We start from the raw sequence: 10,276 nt of genomic DNA, 5'->3' as shown, positions 1-10,276 counted from the left end.
ATGGACTTAACAATGGGCCCTAGGAAAGCTTACAACGATGGACATTTAACCACCATTGTCCTAAGGTGTGGTCCATTTGGGATCAAAAATCGGAATCATAACGGGGCTATCAGCCCTCCAATTATCTAGGAAATGGATGGACAACGCGTGCCCATCACTCATACATGGCAGGCCTGCATAAGGCGGTGGGGTACACGACATGAAATGGATAGACGGAGTATATATAACACTTACATCATGGCGGGCCTCTTACAATCGTAATGGGCCCACATACATCACATTGGGCCTCACGGGCGGCATATACATCACAATGGGCCTCAAACATGGGCCTCAAAATACATCACAATGGGCCTTACCACTTGGGCCTCAAACACATCATAATGGGCCTCATCACTTAGGCCTCAAATATGTTATATTGGGCCGCATCACGTGGGCCTAATACATGTCACAATGGGCTGCATCACATGGGCTTAAGGGGCAGCCCATGATCCAAAAAATGGATGAACGGTGCGTACATAACACATACATCATGGTGGGCCTCACGTCCAAGAGATGTAGGCGTGAATAAATAACGCATATGTCGAGGTGGGTCCCAACGTCTAGAGTGATGGATGGTGTGGATAAGACTCATACATCATGGTTGGCCCCTCATTGCTCCGTCTAGAGATGGACGGTGTGGATCAACGCATATATCATGGTCAGGCCCACAAAACTTACTGACGTCAACCCAGCAGCTATATGGCTGGTTCCCACCGTCCAGATGGACAGTTAGGATACAACACATACCTCATGTTCAGACCCACATAACTTGCTGACGTCAATACAGCTGGGGTCCCCACCGTCCAGATGGATGGTTGGGATGTAACACGTACCTCTGATCACACCCTCAGAACTTTGTTGACGTCATTCCAGTAGCTATACAGCTGGTGGGACCCACATGGGCCCACCATTATATATATATATATATATATATATATATAAAATGAACAACAGCGTCCAGGCCCTGGACGACTTGGATAATACAACACGGTGGGGTCCATGACCACGTCCAATGATTGGATGATGTGGATACCACTCATGTCACAGCAAGCCCCACTATCCCTGCTCGCTTGGATGGTGGGGATAAAATACATGCATCAAGGTGGCGCCACATGGGTGGGCCACCAGGATCTAGATCAAGCTAATATTTGTTGCCTCCCTTCATCTAGGCCTACTAGATGGCCTAGACAGCAGCTCCTAGCCCATCCGGCCGTTGAGTCTGGATGGTGTGGATGCACCACAGGCACATCATATCAAGGTGGGCCATACAATCAAGGGGGAGAGAGAGAGAGAGAGAGAGAGAGAGAGAGAGAGAGACGTGTAGTGGAGGAGCTCCACCACTATGAGCTCATCTAGCAATTACAATACATACACCAAGTAAGTCGCATTACATGTGGGCCCACCAATCAAAATCAACGGTGGAGATCCCTTCTTCACCAAAAATGCAAGGTCTAGATGACCTTTCACACTAAAAAAATAAACATTATGATGGGTCCATGGAGAATGGTCCCATCATGGGATGAACATATGAATCATGGTAGGCCATCGGCCATACCTAGGGTCCAAAGTGAGATCCATACCATCAATCGGTAGGCTCTACTTAGCCCATCATCAAAACACAAATCTAAGCCTATAAAACACCCACAGTTAGATCTTCTTGGTTCTATGGAATGCTAACTCCTTGGCTCTCTCTTTGATGGAAGATGATGAGGATTAAAGGGTCAGGATGAGAGATTTGGGGGTAGGAAGTGGGCCACACACAAACCTCTTTCTCTCCCTGGAATGCTTGGATGGCCACTCTCTTAAGGTTGCTTGGGGAATGGGTAGAGAATGAGAGGGAGATGGTGGTTGTAAGAGAGATGTGATGGGTGTTGGTTGTGAGTGACATGAGGGTTAACTTTGGGGAGGGTTACTTGTCTTGGGGAGAAAGAAAGCATGGGTTGTGATGGGATGTGTACTTAACTAGTGATTAATTAATTGATATGATGGATTGTAGAGATCCTTTCAGAATTCGCAACGCATGGCGTTTCGTCGAGATAAACTCGGCCCCACAACTCCTGGCCTGGGTATCGCATCAGTGCGCAAGACGCGGCGCTGGAACCGTGGCGATGGTGCGATCAGAATGGTATAAGTCTTGGGTTGAGTCGACTTAGATCTACGAGATACAACTTAGGGTCGCGCGCAAACACCGATTATAGGTCGCGGGTTGCCAAAATTCGACAGGGAGGATCGTGAAAGTCTAAGGAATGATACGGTCTAGGATACGGGCCTTATAATAGGACTCTAATTCTAGTTGTGTCCTTGAATCAAGCAAGGTAGCATCCCGAGAACCTATAAGTGGATCCTTGAAAACCCTAGTTACTACTTTTGAATTTGTTAGTTTTAATCACTTTGATCACAATTACTCTCTATACTTCTAGATTTAGGTTTTCATCTTTTTCTAGTTCTTGTTCTAGTTACCTTAAGACTACACACAAGATTAGTCCCTGTGGATTTGACCTCGGTCTCACCGAGATTATTACTACATCGCGACCCTACACTTGGGGTTGTGAACAAGTTTTTGGCGCCGTTGTCGGGGACTAATGATTGCATTTTTTCGAGTTTAGCTAGTTTTGGAATTAGTTTAAAATTAGGGTTTTTCTATTTTCTATTTTTAGGATTAGGTTTTTCTGAATTATTTTAGAAACTAAAAACTAACTTACTTTCTCTTTTTAGAAACTTTCTATTTTCTGTTTTTAGGAACTTTATGTTTTTTTTTTTCATTTTTAGAAACTAGGTTGCTTTCTTATTTATTTTTATAGAAATTAATTTTTTTTTTCTATTTTGCAGGATCTTAATATGGAGACTTCTAATTTGGTAACCTCTTTCTAATTCTCTTCATTTCTTTTATAGATTTCTTGTTTGACATAGGTTTCTTTCTTTTTAAGAATAGGTTAGATTTTTCTTATTTTATGAATTTTTTTATCTAGGGGTTTTAGAACTTTCTAATTTTAGAATTTTGTTTTTAGGATTTTTCCTTTATTTTTTTTAGAAACTAACATTGTTTTCTATTTTGTAGGGTCCTAACATAAAACTCTGATTCGGTAACTGTCACGCCCCAGACTTGGTAACCGGATTCACAAGGAACCCGATGGCCGGTTCTGGCCGCAACAGCCTCCGTAGTACCCCATTCTCGGCTCCTGAGGCAGGTTCCGATCCTGGAATCCTACAAGGAGGATTTTCATAACAATATAACCATTTCCAATACGAGCATACCCAAGATCATAGCAAGTAAATCTGAGAATAAAAAAAGGCACATATCACAAAATCCACTATGAATTTGAACTTTTATAAGTTTACATAAGGTCCAAAAGGACATACATAAGATAATAGAAGAAAGAAAGGAAGGATGCAATCAGGTCCTCAAGCTCAACTCTACTCCACGCTCTGCTACTTTGGCGCCTACCTAGAGTCTCCTGCACGCATCAATCGTGCATAAGCTTATAGAAGCTTAGAGGGTGGTGTAAGTGTGTGATAATAGTGCACAGAAGAACAATAGGAGATACAAGAAGGAGACATGCTCAATGAGAATATCACTAGCCTTACCAAGGCTTATCACGAATATGATACAATGAGTACTGGACGCCATACCAAAGCAATGCATGAAGGGGCTTACATAACCAATACAAATGCGATGCAAGTAATGCCAGTGCTCATAACCAAACCGTATGTCAAGTATATTTCCAATCATAAGGAAATCACCGGGGTTCATTACACTGCTGGATGACTGCCGCTCTACAGACCCCGCACAGTCAAACGAGCGTAAGAGACCTCACTACCCGCCTGTGGACAACCAATCACCAGTAAGGCCTGACGGTAGCGGACCCATTCACGAGCTGGTCAGACTCAGCCTAGCAATGCCCTCTTACATCAGGTGAGTAAGGCCACACCCCTATCCAATCGACTACACGACAGTGGGAGTCGCGGCCTAATGGTATAAGGCCCTCGTGCGCTCAAATATTCCACCCGGTCACGGCGTTGGAGCAGATCCTTGGTACCATGGAAGTTTTGAGAATTTCACCCATGGGCATCCTATGCACCCGGTATGCTCAAGTAACATTTCCGGTGTCCAAACATGGCCATCCACGATGTATCTGTGGAGGCTACAACCCTGATGAAGCAAGGGTGATAATGCTCATATTATGCAATGCCAGATGCATGAATCACACAATCAACTATGCATCAATTCCAAGCATCCAACATGCTCAAGAGGGAATATTATGTCCCTCGGGAAGACAGCATGTAATGCCCAATGACACAATCATAACCACACACACAGTGTCATCCAAGCATACAATGATGCACATGGGTCATGAAGATGGGTCTAGGCGCATTATGCGGTGATATACAAAGTAAATTACATTCCTCCTATTCAAGAAGGAATCAAGACTAGGTACTTAGACAATATCCATAAGGAATCCCAACTCTAGTGGGGGCCCATCTACCTGGGGTAGCCCACGAGACTAAGCATACAACTACAGGTCTAAGTAATATAGAAATGAGCCTAGCAACTGTCTAAGATAAGTATCCAATCACTCTTAAATACAATCAGACCTAGAGGGGTCCATAATGGGGACATTTAACCACCATTCCCAAAAAGGCATATCTACCATGAACTATATGGATAAAAGGCCCAAGGCCTACATTTAAGATAAAAATAAAAGTAACAACATACATATATTTCTCATAATAGGCCATAAAAAGATATAATACCACTTTTAACAACATGGCTCTAAGAGGGGAATTAAGGCCCAAGGCCCAATTCCCAATGGCCATAGAATCCATGCATTAAGTTGGACTTGGTGGGCAGCCCGCGTACACAATATACGGCCTAAAAATAGGTTTAAGTTTGGATGAAATGGGCCCCACTACATCAGCCCAATAATTAGCAATTTAAGTAGGCAACCGAGGGCCCAATACTATCCTTACCTCAGCCCACAAGTCCATAAAAATGGTGGAAGTCGGCCCAATGTATGGTTGGGCCAAGCTGGGATGTCTCTGCCCAATCTGGGCTCACTGGATGTCCCAAAATTCTGATCTTAAGATGGGGTCCTCATAAGATCACTAAAAGTGACCCAAAAGAATGCACTGATTAAGCCCAAGGATTATAAGAAAGCATAAGCATGTAACACGTACACAAGTTCTCAATATGGTGAGCCCCACAGCTAAATAAAGTTGTAACCATAAAATTGTACATCGAAGGTCCTTTGATAAACTTTTGGCCCGTTTAACTTCCTGGGCCTGCTAAGGTCCAGAAATTAGTTGAGTATGTGAAAATAATCCAATGAAGGCCAACTATACTCACTGGGGGACCCCACCAGATGGAGAGTGTGTATATATCATGAAAAGATGAAGTGAGCCTGCTACTGGATTGTGAGTCCAGCAGCAACCTAAGGCAGAGAGTGCTTCCACAATCGGGCGATTCAAAGCTTGAACGGCTTGGACCAAATATGCATTAAGGTAGGTTCTACATACATGCACATTGAGCCTTAAATAAATGGCCTAAGGTCTATGGTGGGCCTTTAACCACCCATAGAGAAACCTATGGGCTTACCTTAGGATCACCCAGGAGGACATCCAACCTCAACTGGTTTCTAAGAGGTAGCTCGCCACTACCCATATAATGAAAGATCTAAGGCCTAAGCAATGTGTGGACTAGTAGGCCATACACCAAGCCCAACTCATAGGCCATATAGTGGGCCCTCAAGTAAGGTTTGGGCCCAACCACAAAGGTCATAATTCCACATATTGTGGTGGGCTTCATGGGCAGCCCAGTAATTCATTTACATGGGCAAGTTTCACATTGAACACAAGTGAGTTGGGCCTCACTTTTGGCCTAAGTACAGGGTCAGTTTAATGGGCAGCCAAGGGCCCGACTTCTTGTGTATCATTGCCCTTAAGCCCATCACAATAGATAGGAGAGTATAGGCTTAAGATCAATAGGCCTATCCAAAAGAACTGAGTCCACAAGGCCTACTTGCTAACACAAACATGCATATACTATATCACATAATGGGCCCTAAAGAAATGGCCCAAAACAAAAGTCATCCAATTCATACATTATGGTGGGCTTGAGTGCAGCCCAAAAACCCAAGAATACACATAGGCAAGGCCTATACTGACAGTGTGGGCCTTGCCACATCAGCCTAAAGACTTAGCAAGGCCCTCCACATTATACATTTATGTGGGCCTCGCAAGTCAGCCCATAATTAAGTATTTCATGAGGGCATCACGGCTAATAAATACACACGGTCAGCCTGTAGATGGCTCGTTGGGCCCGTGAAACAATAAGGTCAGGCCCTACACGATCTTGGGCTCAATAAATAGGTTTCCAGCCCATTGGGCCTATAAACTACCAAAAATCTAGTTAAGGCTAACCCCCAACATCACCACAAAGGTGAGCCTTAAGAGCCACTAATTATGCCCAAAAATATCTAAGGAAATAAGGTAAGGAGTGTGTGCAATACTCCCTTAAATCTGGTAGGCCACAACAGCTCCAAAACAATCAACTATGAAGCAAATTTGGGCCCCTTGTTGGAATTCCAGCCCACCCACTTCCTGGGCCTGCTGGAATCCAGAAATTTATTTAATTCAGATGGGTTACTGGCCCATGGTGACCCACACATATCACAGTGGGTCCCACCAGATGAGAGAGGAATGCACAATACACATTAGAAGTGGGCCATGCCGCTAGAATACAGGCCCAGCAGCAGCCCAAGGTAGGGGCGTCCCGTGGTGGGTAGTCCTATGGGCCTGAGTATCTGGCCCAAAACTGACCCAAGATTGCAGGCCACACCACGGTTAGTACAGGGGCCCGATGGCCATGAAAATTTACAAGATGGTCCTCCCATAGGTGGAACACGAATTCAAAAACTTTTGTGATTTTTGGACGGTCAGAAGTATTTTAATTAATTTAAATAAAACAGACCATCAAGAAAATCTGGTGAATCGGGACACCTGAACGTGGTGAGCCATTCCAGTACTTGCCACCGTGTTCACAGGGCTCCATTGGCCCCAAAAATTTGTAGGTGAGTCCCACCATGGGTGGACCACCTCTCTGTAAAATTTCATGATTTTAGGATACTCAAAAGTATTTAAATTAATTTAAATAATACAATCTATCCAGGGTGAAATATTGCTGGAATATAACTGTCCTGAATTTGGGCCATCCAATGGGTGGGTTCTGAGCCTCCACAATTCCTGAAATTTGGACCCAAGGTCCTTCATAAAGCCTAAAACAAGTTGGGATCTAGAAATATGGCCCACCTTCTTAGAAATTATTTTTTTTTAATATTATTTTTATGGGACTATGCTGCCGGACTGCACAGCAGAAATTTCTGGCAGTCTAGTATGTTGGCCCACCCTTTTGGATGCCCAAATAGGATTCCTTGGCCCTGAAATTGTGTGGATAAGTCCTACCATGGGTGGGATACCTCCCTACAAAAATTTAGGATTTTTGGGATAGTAAAAATATTTTATTTAACTCATGCAATTTATGGAGAGCAAGGTCCAGATTTTTATTTTCCTGTTGCAGCAATGCTGCTGTCCCTGACTTTAGCACTCCATTTGAGTGGGCCCAGGTCTATGTAAATTTGGAAAAATGTAAGGCCAACCTTCCTATACAAGTATACAGTAAGGTGGGGTCCACAAAGGTGGCCCACCATTTCAAAATCAGGCTGATATTTATGATTTTCTAGCAAACAGTGTAGCTGGACAGTCCAGAAAAATCTGGACCGTCCACCCTCCTTGGCCCACCCTTTTGGGTGATCAAATAGGGACATTTGAAGGTGAGGTTTAGCATACTTTTAGGTGGGGTCCACACCTCATAGAGAAGTTTAAGAAATCAGGAAAAAGGAGACCACAAACAAGGCCTACAACCCATACATTACAGCATAAAAAAAAAATTCTAGCAATCTGGACAGCAACTTGTTACTGTCTAGATCAACCCAAAAAATTAATAAATGGGAAATAAATCATAGATTCCACAAGGTGGGGTCCACCCTGATGTGCCACACAACTCTCAGGCCCAGCCCCTCCCCAAGAAAATCCATAAAATCAGGCCCAAAGGCTTTCCAAATCAACAGCAAAACTAGGCAGCACAGTTGGGCCTGAGTGTCCAACAACTTGGGCCTGGATGTCCCAAAAATTTAAAAATTCTGGTTGCATGGCACATCAAGTGGGCCACATAATCATTACATCCAAACCATAGAAAGTGGAGAAGAGAAGAAGAAAGGAAATCTCATCAAGATGGGGTCCATGGAGAATGGCCCCATCAAGATCACATGCATGCAAGTGATGGCTAAAAAAAAACTTATCCAAGGAGTGGTGGACCTTCACCATTGATGTGGTGAGTCATACACTCTCCATATGAAGCAACAAAAGATCTATGACAATAAGAACCATGCAATCTATCCTACATGCTCACCCACTTGTTGGATCTTTAAGATTTTTCAACCACCATGCTCCTTAAGCTTCAAGGAATGAGGTTCAATGGTGATGATGGATCTTTGATGGTTAGATCTAGGGGGAAAGAAGAGGAAAGAGGGCTGGAAAAGTTCAGCAATGGAGGACATTAGAGGGCATTTGCAAAGAGGAGAAGAGAGAAATGAAGAAAGAGAGAGGGAGATGAGAGAGTTTCTAAAGTTGAAATGATTGCTTTCTTAGAAAAAGATGAGTTTTGAAAAGAGAAAATAATCATTGCTCATGGGATATGGTGGCTCATCATTGCCTAGAGAAGCTAATCTCATCATGGTTTTCTTGAGAAAAGAAGCCATCATTGCTAGGCTAAAGGTGGCTTACATGGGGAAATGTGCAATCAGTTGGGTCCCACCAAAAATGCAATCAACGGTCCAAATAATGCGCGGCCTGTAACTTTTGATGGACACGCCGGATTTACGCATGAGACACGGCGCTGGAACCGCGGCGACGATGCAGTCGCAATGGCATAGGTCTTGGGTCAATCCAAGTCGGGTCTACGTGACCAAACTCAAGGGTGACCGCAATCACTATCTGAAGGTCGCGGGTCGCCGAAATTTGACCGGTAGGACCGCGGGACCAAAATACATGAGATGCATACTCACACACACAAATGCACACATGCGAACTTGGGTCAGGTCTCACAGTAACATTCTTCTAATTTCTTCCCTCTAACTGCTTTCCATACTTGCTGTAGGAATTAGAAAAGGAGTTTTGGTTGAAAAATGGATTGACATGTTAGTAAATCCTCAAATATTTTTGAAATATCATCTAAGAGCATGGCTCAAGAACATCGTATTGATGAAGGCCATGTGCATCACACACCACCTATTAGGACGGTGCGCGATGAGAATGAAGTGCATCGATTTCCCCCGGTTTGAATGTTACGAGATTATTTACAACCGGTGAGAACAAGTTTACCTTCCTGCATAATTCTTCCAATCAATACAGGAAATGTGAACTTCAAACCTGAGATAATCCACTTACTTCCTAAGTTCCATGGACTTGATTCAGAAAATCCATATATGCACATTAAAGAATTCGAAGAGATTGTTACAACTATACATTTTAATGATGTTCCTTCTGATACAATTAGCATTAAATTATTTCCATTCTCTTTAAAAGAAAAAACCAAATCATGGTTTCATTCATTAAGGCCTAGATCCATTGGCACATGGGCAAAAAGATGAGCCAGGAGTTCCTTAAAAAGTTCTTCCCTGCTCATAAAACCAACGCTCTTAGATGATTAATAATGAACTTCTCTCAGAAAAATAATGAGACTTTCTTTGAATGTTGGGAACAGTTCAAGGACTTACTGCTCGCCTGCCCACACCATGGTTACGAAACTTGGTGGACAATTGATCTTTTTTATGATGGACTCAGTCTAAACATGATCCAATTCACACAAATGATGTGTAATGGCAAGTTCATGGATAAGAAACCAGAAGATGCATGAGATTACTTTGACATGCTAGCTAAAAACGCTCAATCATGGGACATATCAAATCAAGCTAGTACTCCCAAGGAAATGCCAAGAGAGATAGGAATACATGTACTCAAGAAGGAGGATGATATTGATGTACAGTTGGCAATTCTTGCATGAAAAAATTGAGGACTTGGAATCTAGGAAGGAATCAACTCAACCCAAAGCGGTCGTCGAATCCGTATGTGGAATTTGTGAGAGCGAGGTACACCCAATCAAAGATTGTTTTACAATCCCAGC

The 10,276-nt window shown here is 43.2% G+C and overlaps 1 non-coding gene across 1 annotated transcript; it reads right to left on the bottom strand.

Moving 5' to 3' along the window:
* Positions 1–9,787: 9,787 nt before the first annotated feature.
* LOC131230020 (small nucleolar RNA R71) lies at positions 9,788–9,894 on the bottom strand. Its single transcript, XR_009163748.1, has one exon. It is a non-coding gene; the product is annotated as a small nucleolar RNA R71 (small nucleolar RNA).
* Positions 9,895–10,276: the final 382 nt, after the last annotated feature.

Source organism: Magnolia sinica, chromosome 16, assembly GCF_029962835.1.
Source record: "Magnolia sinica isolate HGM2019 chromosome 16, MsV1, whole genome shotgun sequence".
Taxonomy (NCBI): domain Eukaryota; kingdom Viridiplantae; phylum Streptophyta; class Magnoliopsida; order Magnoliales; family Magnoliaceae; genus Magnolia; species Magnolia sinica.
The sequence above is the reverse complement of the archived record's forward strand: the minus strand, read 5'-3'. Positions and strand labels throughout refer to the sequence as shown.